Consider the following 10,798-nt stretch of genomic DNA (forward strand, 5'->3'; position numbering starts at 1 on the left):
AACATTTCCTCATGTTTCTAACGTAACATTTTGTTTTTGCCTTTGTTTGGGATGTTGACAGGAAATTATGTGATTGGGGAAATGTTGCAAAGTAGATTTAAACTCACATCACCCAAATTAGCATCCCGTTGCTTGATATGTACTGGAGAACATGTTGTGGGCCACAGCTCAGAAGCTTTTGCTATTACAATGATGTGTCATTTAACACAGTTGTTGTATACACACTCAAAAGTTTGGAGTCGGTAACCATTTAAACATTTTTGAGAGAAGTCTTCAATACGAGATCAGAAATAAAATGGTTACTGTAAAACATTATCACAGTTTGTTTTCTATTCGAATACATTACAACTGTTTTCTATTTTTAATACATTTTAACCTCTTAAGTGTCACCGGCCCACCGGTGGGCCCAAAATCATTACATATTTAAAACAGTAATATCCTATAATAAACATAAACTAATCTTGACAAACTATATATCATTTGAAAGCTTACAAACTCTAGTTTTCATATTTGGTGAATGATTTCCAAAATAAATTAGAGAGGAGCTGTAATTTATCAATTTGCAACAAGAATATTTTCATATTTATAAGGCGTGTTCAGACCTTTATTTTGAAATAGCAATGAACATGAAAAATCATGAAAGAATGGATGAAACCTCAGTTTGTTTTCATGCCAAGAGTTCAAAAGATATCATCCATTCAATTATTTTAGAAAAAAATATATTAATATGTTTTTAATAACACATATGGAAATGAAGGCGCCCTTATATGGGCAGTAATGGAGTCTGGTTGTCACCTAGTGAAAATGTTTGGTACTGCGCCCAAACAAAATCTCACTGAAAGCTCATTTTTTGAGATATCAACCTAAAATTTGAAACACAACTTATTCAGATTTTTGGCTTTGATTTTCTAGCAGTTTTAGAGTCGGCCAGGTTTTAAAAATATATATTTTATATAAAATATGAATAATTAATTTTTTTAAATTGTACATTTTCATAAACACAAACTTATATAACTTTTTTTTTGTTTCACTTTCTTAATTTATTTCACTTCAACAAAAATCTGCCAAATGTCTTCTTTAAAACAAGACCAATTTTACGTCTATACTCCAAAGCATTCTTTAATTACAACCATTTAAAGTCGAAATGTGCATTTTCATGTATATTTAAAAAAAGGGGGGTGACACTTAAAGGGTTAAAATGTAATTTATTCAAAGATAAAGCTGAATTTTCAGCATCATTATTCATGATCCTTCAGAAATCATTGTAATCTGCTGATTTGTTGCTCAAGAAACACATCAAAAAACAATTGTGCTGTTTAATATTTTTCTAGAAAAAGTTATTCAATTCTTTTACGATTTTTTGATGAATATAAAGCTCAAAAGAAATACTTTTTATGTATATTTTTTGTAACAACGTCTGTCTGTCACTTTTGATCAATTGAATGCCCCATGCAGCTGAAAAAACTTTTGTGTTAAAGTCTTACTGGCGGGAGATATACAACGTTTTTATAATTGTCAAACATACTGTATGTCTGAATATTTGGATCTTTATGACAGATATTTGAATATAATATCTTAAATATTTATTAACTAAGACACCTTGTAAAAGTTTGCAGTTTTGTTGGACATAACAAACCGTCAATTTTGTAAAAACATACAGAAGGACATTCTTTATTTTAGTTGTAAAAGAAACTTAGTGGCTTTAAAACTCTTTTCCAACAATAATATTTTCCTCCAAATAAAGTCTGTGCTCCTTTACATTATTAATGTAGGGTGTCTGACTGCAAAGTTGTTTGTGCAGATTTAGAAAAAAATTGCAGAGCTGTTAGACAGAAGTAATTGGTCTTTAATCAGCAATAAAATACACAGAGGTTTTAAGCCAAACATATGCATACTGCCAAGATCATCCATCAAGAAACGAGAAATGTTTACATGAAGCAAAGGAATGGGCTTGACAGAACATTACAGAGAACATGGCATGAGACTTGGATAATATTTTAACCTCTGTCCTCCACTCGCCCCCATATTGTACAATAAAAAAAGCAGATGGTAACAAGGTAAACTGATTATACTCAATTAGTTCTGGTCATTATTTAACAAAGAGGCCTAACCAGAGTATTGATTCAGTTCCTGACAGATTTGGCCACCCCAACTTCTATAAAACAACTCAACTGGCCAATACAATGTCTTTGATCTTTTACCTTTATGATAAATTGCAGCCAATTCATCACCCAGTAATGTTTTAAGCCTAGTTTAGCACCGTTTCATGATAAAAGTAGAGGAAGGACATCAGCCAGTGGTTCACTACAGCATTCCATGCACAAGTCATCAATTTAAATCAGCCCACAGGGACTTACAAGAGCTGCACAGAACCTATAAACCATCTGAAGCGTGAAACTTGCAGAAGATTGGGGAAATGCAGTTTACCTCTTTAGACTCTAAAGGGAAAGTCATGAGGTTTGGGGGAGAACAGTGAATTTAGAAGCGTGCCTTATAGAATTAACCCCACTGCCTCGACACTACCCAAAGGGACACATGTCAGGGTGATCTAATGGGGTTAACCCTAACTACAAAAGCAGCCGGAGTACGCTTATAAAGGAAAAGTATCAGAAGATGAGAGGCTCTCACTTGACAGACATTTTTAAAGCTTCTCGGTTAGCTACTTCGACCGCTGAAGCTTTGAGTGGGTGCTCTCAAACAGAAGCCAAAGCAATACGACCGTTAGCACCCAGCAAGTGCCAAAACCAACAAAGGTGAGACGCCCGGCTTAAAATGCACCGTGGAATTAAAACTTCTGGTTCTTCAAAACTAAGGTGCTCCTAAATAAACTTTAAATATTTGCATTAAAAAATGCAAAATGTGACAGACAACAAGGTTAAAGCCACATGCTGTATGAAAACCAGTATTGTAGAATAACCTACTTTTTAAGTGCAGCATTTTAGCGTTTTGTTTTACAACCACAACATTTTTAACCCAAATCTGTCATTTTTGCAGTCATATTAAACATACTGTGGTTTGAAATATTCCCTGCCAGCCGAAAATACAGATTTATATGGTTTGCTGCGCACCATTTGTGCATCAAATGATGGAGGATGTTATAAGATTGTGTCTTCGTTCTTAATCTGACATTCGTCATGGTGATTTGTGTGATGGGAGTGAAAACATATGAGTCTCTCACTAAATAAGAAAAAAATTCTGGAGTGCAGCAAAGTATTTGTCCATCTTGAGTGAGAAATCAGGCACTTAAGACCATTTAAATAGATCTCAGGCCAACTTCTCTTATTTCTTTTTCAAATAACATTTTTGGCATTGCTATGGGGCCCCTGGAATAGGAAAGACGAGTTAAATCATAATTTTCTCTGTGTGTGAACAGCCTCCGATTTGATGTCTCGGGTTATCTGTGCAGCATTATTGTTGATTACAACTTCATATAAGTTATGTATTATGACCGTAGCAAACGTTACAAATAAAAAAGTAAACAGTTAACAGATTGACGGTATCTGCATCAGAAACAATAGACATAAAAACACTGAGTTGGTCAGTTTAAGTAAATTAAACTTTAAAAAAAATCATTTTTAAAGCAACAAATTCGACCAATATATCATTTGACTGTGGAATTCATTATTAATGAAATAGCTGTATTACAGAAAATGGGGGGTATTACTAAGTTTTCAGCTTACATACAGGACTGACCAGCTGTAAATATAGCACTCAGACTAGATGTACAGACAGATCATGCAGGGCTCTGGTCTGGATATCTGCTGATAAGCATTAATACACAAGTCTGCAGGTCCACATTCTGACCTGTTTCCACTGTCACTGCTCTCCTCACCCTGACTTTGACATAGTACAGGACAAGCCCTGTGACCTGCTGTAAACTATTTGTTTGGTCACTAGAGCTATACAAAAAGGAAGCATTGCCTACTTTGAAACAAGCAATTCTAATAATATAAAAATAAGTAAATAATGACCTTATTTTATGTTTCTAATGTTTCTGAATGTTGAATGTTAAAAGTTTTGAAATAATGTGATATTATCTGATATCTGTGTTCAAGTTTGCAACCAGGCCAAGCTGGTGGCTTCAGCGATTTTTGCCACATTCTACCACCGTTTTATTGATTCGTTGCTGGAATGCTGTCAGGAACATATCAAAAATGAAGGTGCACAACTCCCCCAGTTTGCCAGGCTGGATGTTCCATTCCTTGACAGAATGCCCAACTAGGCCGATAAGACCAGATATATCTGGACTAGAAAGCTTCACACTCCTCTCACTTTGGGAATGTTAAAAAATATTTGGGACAGACTACTAGTGTACTATTGGTTTCAATTCAGTAGTATTTTGTGTGAAACTTGGGTATGAATATCCCAAAGAAATACTGTACAAATCCAAAACAAGTTTAAATCACAAATTATTCATAATTATAGATCCATGAAATATAAATGAATATTTCACCTAAAATGAATATCGTGTTGTTCCAAACCTTTCTTTCTTAATATGAAGAGATAATGCACATGGCATACAGGTTTGAGGAGGGGTGAGTAAAAGATGACTTCTTTTTTATTGTTGGCTGAAATGAAACACAACGGCTACAGTTACTTGTAATAAAACGGAGACCACTTCTCGCTTTCACACCCAGTATTATGCATTTTTGTCAGGATGTTGACACTCCTTGACAGTCTGCGTGTGTGAGCTTATGAATGCTGGCCTTTATACCGGCCATGCAGTGGAGTACAGCCAACTCCCACCTTTTAATTTAAGGTGGAGGAAAAAAGAAAACAAAGTATCACATGGTCTTTGTGACAGCAGTGTCCTGTTGCAGATGAAGGCTGTTGAAGTCTGTCTTTCTTATGGCTCCCGGTTTTGGGTCCCTCAAAAAGAAAATACTGTTATGCATGCTATAATCAATTTTAATGTACTTTAGGTCACTCCTGAATTTGACTGGTGTGATTTTACTCAAAACATCTTAAAGGACTCATTTCACTTTTACATTCGCATTTGAGATTGGGTTACAAGCTATACTTATCTTTTATGTTACTTTTAAACATGTATTGCTTCCATTAATCTATGACTTTAAAATGAACCCAGAAAGGAAGCATGTTTGTCTTTTGTGGGGTTTCAGTGCTCATTCCTCCATTGATCTTGTGTTTGGTTACACTACTCCAAAACGATAGTAAAGCAAGAGCTAGTGTTGGGGCGGGGGTGGAAGTCGAAGGTTGTGGATGGTCTCTCCCCTCATCCACTTGCACAAAGGAGGGCTTTCTTTCCTCATCCCTTTGCTTTCTTAACTCTTACTGCCATTAAACCCCCAGCCCTCCACGGTTCATTGAGAACACAGTGGCTAGTGGAGCACTGCTGCTCTGGTTGGTTTAAAGACACAGCAGGATCACACCAAACCCCTTCCCAGGCCTTGATCCCTCTGGGCAGGGTATCCAGAGTGTCTCACCTCTGTGCCATGTCAAAGGAATAGGGTCTGAATCATTTTGGCACCCACGTTTAATTATAATATTTATATAATTAACCACCATGTTCTATTAAAACCCCATGATGTATGAGCAAAATATTCATGGCAATTTTGAAACTAACTGGTTATTTTCTCTTTAAATTCTTTTAATGTGTTCCTCTGATCTAATCAAAAGTTGGCAGATATTACTGTAACTTTATCCTAATATTTTACCACTATTTTATTTTACTTCTTGTTTCTGTTTGGAGTGAATTTGACCCTGGTAAAAAAGCATTGTGGAAAAATACAATAAAAGACCACAAACAGAACATGAAAGTTAATCAGCTATCGAGATCTTCACTGTAGACTATGTGGGCTGGTGCTTTTCATTTTTATTTAGTTCCTGTATCAACATTCTTGTAATGTGTTTTATTCTCTCAGGATCATTAGATGGTCATAAGCGTAAGCCACAAAATGTTGTGGAAATGTTTCGGTTTGCATTTCCAAAATTTATAGAAATGCGTATGCTTGTTTGAAAGCAAAACATAGTCAAAAGTTTATATTTCCCACATGAGAACAATGCCAACAACCAACATTTGTGACCACTAACTGCGTGACTGCTCCAGCATGCAGATGGTAAACATTAAAAGCAAAAAGTTAAAAGTTCTCATAAATGAAAAGAGTTGTTTTTCTCACAGCAGTTTTCAATTAAGTCTTCATATGTAAACCATGCAGTGTATGTAATTGGCAATTAAAACTGAGGTTAACGGGAATCCTGGTGCATGTGTGTGGTTGGATACAGAACATATGTTACAGGTGGGTGTTCTTTTGTTTCTTTTGCTTTAGTATTAGTGCCATCATGCTTCTCCAGAAAACAGTTTAACTGAATCATATTTTTTGAGTAAATTATCCCTCATATTGAATGGCTACTCAGAAAATGGACATGGAGCATTGATTTGATTTGAAATTATTTCATAATTTTACCTTTATATAGCTTACACTAAGAAAAATGCAACATTATAGTCCATTACCACCATGTCTAAAACAATCAGCCTAGCAATAAAAAACATCCATGAATTAGTGTCTATGGTTTTAACTGGTCTCAGGTCAGTTTTTATAATGTAGGTTCATTTTTAATTAATTTAAAGGTGCAGTGTGTAATATTGACAGCTAGTGGTTGAAATGGGTACGGCAGTGCAAATGCAAAATATTGGAGAGGGTTGTTTCTCTCCTCCTCAGACTCGACACTCATGTGGGTTGCTAGTTTGAGAACACGCAACAGGAACAAGCGCAATGGACAATGGAAGGTGACGAGCACTTACACTGTGTAAGTTGATTCATCTGCGTTTTAATATGCCTCTGGACATAGAGCTTTTTAGATGGATGTCGAGGCTTTTTAGGTCGGGTAGAATCTGCAATCTCTGACCTAGTTCATTTGTTGGCCTCCGTGGCTACAATACGCTGTGTTTTCCGCCAGATGGCAACCCGGGGTGTCGAAATACTATTGGGTGAATAAATTGGCAGTGGGCAGAATCACACAGACCAAAACAAAAATAGACATTCCGACACGGAAGTAGAATAATTGGCTGTAACATTGTTTTTCAAAGAAACAAATATGTGAACTTAGCATGGTTTCCTAAATATCTGAAAACTTATTATGGTAATTGTGTACATGCATAAGACAAAAAGGAGAATTGTGTTTAATTGCTTTTAATTGACCTAGTTTTCCTTCCTAATAACACACAAAACACAAGCTATTCACCGGTCCGGATCATTGAATCAGTTGCTCAATGCTGTTGGATGTTGAATTCACAAATCATCCGACGCAGCATAATACGATTCAATAGGTTCAATAAAAATAATCGTCTCCAAAAATTATTTGTTCATAAACTGGACATCGTTATCGAGTCATAGAGCAGGTCTTTATTTTTTTCACTTTAAAGTCTGCACGAAACCGAAGTTGTGAAAGTCTTTTCTTCCCTATTTAAGTGAAACGGCTTCTCGAACAAAAATGTCACTTGATTGTGACCATTTGTAATTGATTGGATCGTTGGTTCATTGAAGTTTGCTATTGCTGTGATGTCATGTGAGTGACAGGTTGTCCCGCCCTCACACCAGTAAACACGTCATCAGAGAAGAGAAGAGAAGAGATGTTGCAAGTGGAAGGGGAAGTTTTGATTACGAGGGCACATGAATTAAAAAAATAATAATGATGATGTACACAGATAGATAATTCGTAATAAATACTGCAATATTCCATAAATAAATAAAGAAAAAATTTGTTCATTTTGACTTCATGGTGAGGTTTCTTGTTTTAGAAACACTTAAGGCCACTTAAATCATGAGTTGAGGATTATCCCATGTCTGAGGAGGCAAGCAGCAATGTCATGACACAGTGAAAATAATCCCTTCCAGTTAAAGACAGACATGGTGACTGTGCTCTCAGAAGCAACGAGTCAAATCCCAGAGATTGCTTTAACGGGACTGTGTTGCGGGGAGTGCAGCTGTCATTGAGGTTGATTGAATGTATTTATGTTAACTTTTGGAATGTGTGCAGAGACTCTGACAGCATGCTGGAGGCAAACCATAGGGCAGTGCACTGGGGTTTAACGGCTCTCGATGACTCCTATTAAACTAACCGACCATGAATTCAAGTAGTATTTGTTTTGTTTTTTAAATCGCGCAACTACTGTGATCTTGTAAAATATATATTGGTGGTGGGTGGCAATCACTGGCATTCTTGGGCTGTTTCTAAGTGTAAAATAACAACATACAGATAACACTCACAACTAAACCAAACAAAATGCCACGACCCTGGTGTTAGGATGGCAGGTTAAGACAGAAAGAATGTAAACATATTGAACTTCAGAAAAAACTGATTCTGGGAAAGGAGGCTGATGTGTAGAATTAATGAGGGTCTGTAAAAAAATATTTAAAGGCATAGTTCAGTCAAAATTAAATGATTTACCTTCATGTTGTTCCATTCTTTGCACATTCATGACAGCTTATGAGATAAGTCATTCTTTTAAGTTCACAAACGGTTCACAAAACCGATTTGAGTCATTTTCTCATGAATCAGGTTTATCGGATTCATGAGTTTACCACTGCTCAATCAAATTCTCCGGTTCACAGCTCACAGGAGGGAAAAATCTGTTTTGTCACATAAAACTACAGTATCATATGGCTATCAGAAGACTTGGAATACAGTGCACAAGATATATGGTTGACTTCTATGATACTTTGGTTCTCAAAGTACGAATGCTGGACATTGGAAAGCTTTGGGTGAGAAAATGATGACAGATTTTTAATTTTTGGTTAAACTTATTTCTTTAAGACTTCTTTGAATACAAAAAACTCATATGTTTTCAGAGCAATAGCCTGTGCTTCAGGCGACCCTAGTTCAAGCTCTGGCTCGAAGTCCTTTGCCTGTCCTGTTCCCCTCTCTCTCCTTTCCATTGTTTCCTGTCTCATATATACTCATAAAAGGCCAAAAATAAAGCTTAATAAAAGAGACATAACCCATGTCTTCATCATTTCTCAGAAATATCTCTGTGAATCCCTGAGAAGAATGTGACTACCACAACAACCCCAGTTTGTTCCGTGTTGTGTACCACAGTATTTGTTCACTGATTGCAAATAAACTGTTCCCTCAGGAATTTTGATCTGTTGTACAAAGTCCAGGGACTTAACAGTGCTTTCAGTTTCAAAATGAAAGTTGGGAAGATCCAATGTTGGCTAAAGTCTACACAGCCAAATTTAAAGGGAAATCGGAGTATATAATGCAGACTAAACTCATATAGAAACTGGAAAATGCTGTGGTTGAATGACATCAAAATGCAATGAATATTAAAATGATTCATCAAAAGTGTCTTTCGCTCTATGTGGTAGACAGACATGGATTAAAAGAGATTTGAATCTGTCTGATGCAAACAGAGTTTGGTAAAAAATTTAAATGTTACTAATAAGATGTGTGCTTTTACACACACAGATTTTTAGATCAAACTGTGGAAGGGAATTCAAAACACACCACAATTGCATTCACACACTTTTTCCTCACATCTGTCCAAGAAGAAAGACCTCACTCAAACTAACCTTGAATGTTTCAACTGCTGTCTGCCTGGGTTCTTACATTATCACTGCCATAACTGAGACACTACAAGTTGTCATAGTCCTCAATGCTGATGTCTAGCCATTCTCTTAAGACAAAACTTGACTTAGACAAGAGATGCGGCTAGAGATGAAAATTTGCTGACGCTGTTATTCTGGTCCAGTAGACCGGAACAATCTTTGATGGTTAGGGTAGGTTAGGTCATGTCTCTTAACAGCTTGGATCCTCCCTTTGGCATTGCTTTAACATCACAGCAATTATATGTGATGCTATCTCAGCAACCTTGAGATCAGAGGAAACTGTCCAGTGAATTCCAGGCCAGAAGTGGGACAGCTTGGGTCTCTTCTTTCCCTTTTGTGTATTTCAGGGTTTTTTAAACCGGGGTTTAGAAAATTTGACAGAGCAGAAACTTTTTTAAAATCTTTTTCTTTTTAATTTTAGGGCGGTCATGTTATAACTTTAAAGGTGCATGTAATTTTTTTTGACTGCAAAGCATAAAAATACAATAATATGTTTGCGATTTAGGAAACATGCTAACATGACATACTTTTTCTCCGAAAAACAATGCTACAGCCAATTATTCTACTTTAAATTGTGCGTTCCGTGTCGGAATGCCTGTTTTTGTTTTAGTCTGTGTGATCCCGCCCGCTACTTGACAGTTGGCGGGAAATAATTAAATAATAAAATAAGCAACAATTTTTTTTTTTTTTTTTTGGACTGCAGTACCCATTTCAACCTCTAGCTTTCAGTAAATATTACATACTGCACTTTTAAATAATTATAAAACTATTTTTAGCACAGTATATATATATATATATATATATTTTAACACAGGGCTTTACAAATGTGAATCTGAATTTAATTGAAAATGTTTATCTTCAGGTTTATACATCCAACCATAATAGCAGGTTGAAGAAAATGCAATGTCAACTAGCAAATATTTCAATACAGCGACAGTAGCCTATAAAAAGCCGTTGAAGCCACCCACATACATTATAAATGAGTAGTACATGAAAGTATATAGGCTATAGCTACCTTTACCTATCATCATATTTGGACATCTTATTAGGCAAAAAGTATGAAAACCCCTGGTTAGGAATATTAGGAATTTACAAACAAATGTGAGCAGTCATAACTGATTTTCTTTTTAAAAGTGGGTCAAATTCCCACCAGTCAAGAGTAATGAAAAGACAATGGGTTAAATAGATAACAGTTATATGTCTGTTATAATTAGAGTTTATGCTCACAT

The sequence above is a fragment of the Squalius cephalus genome (assembly GCF_949319135.1).
Source record: "Squalius cephalus genome assembly, chromosome: 12".
In the NCBI taxonomy this organism is placed as follows: Eukaryota; Metazoa; Chordata; class Actinopteri; order Cypriniformes; family Leuciscidae; genus Squalius; species Squalius cephalus.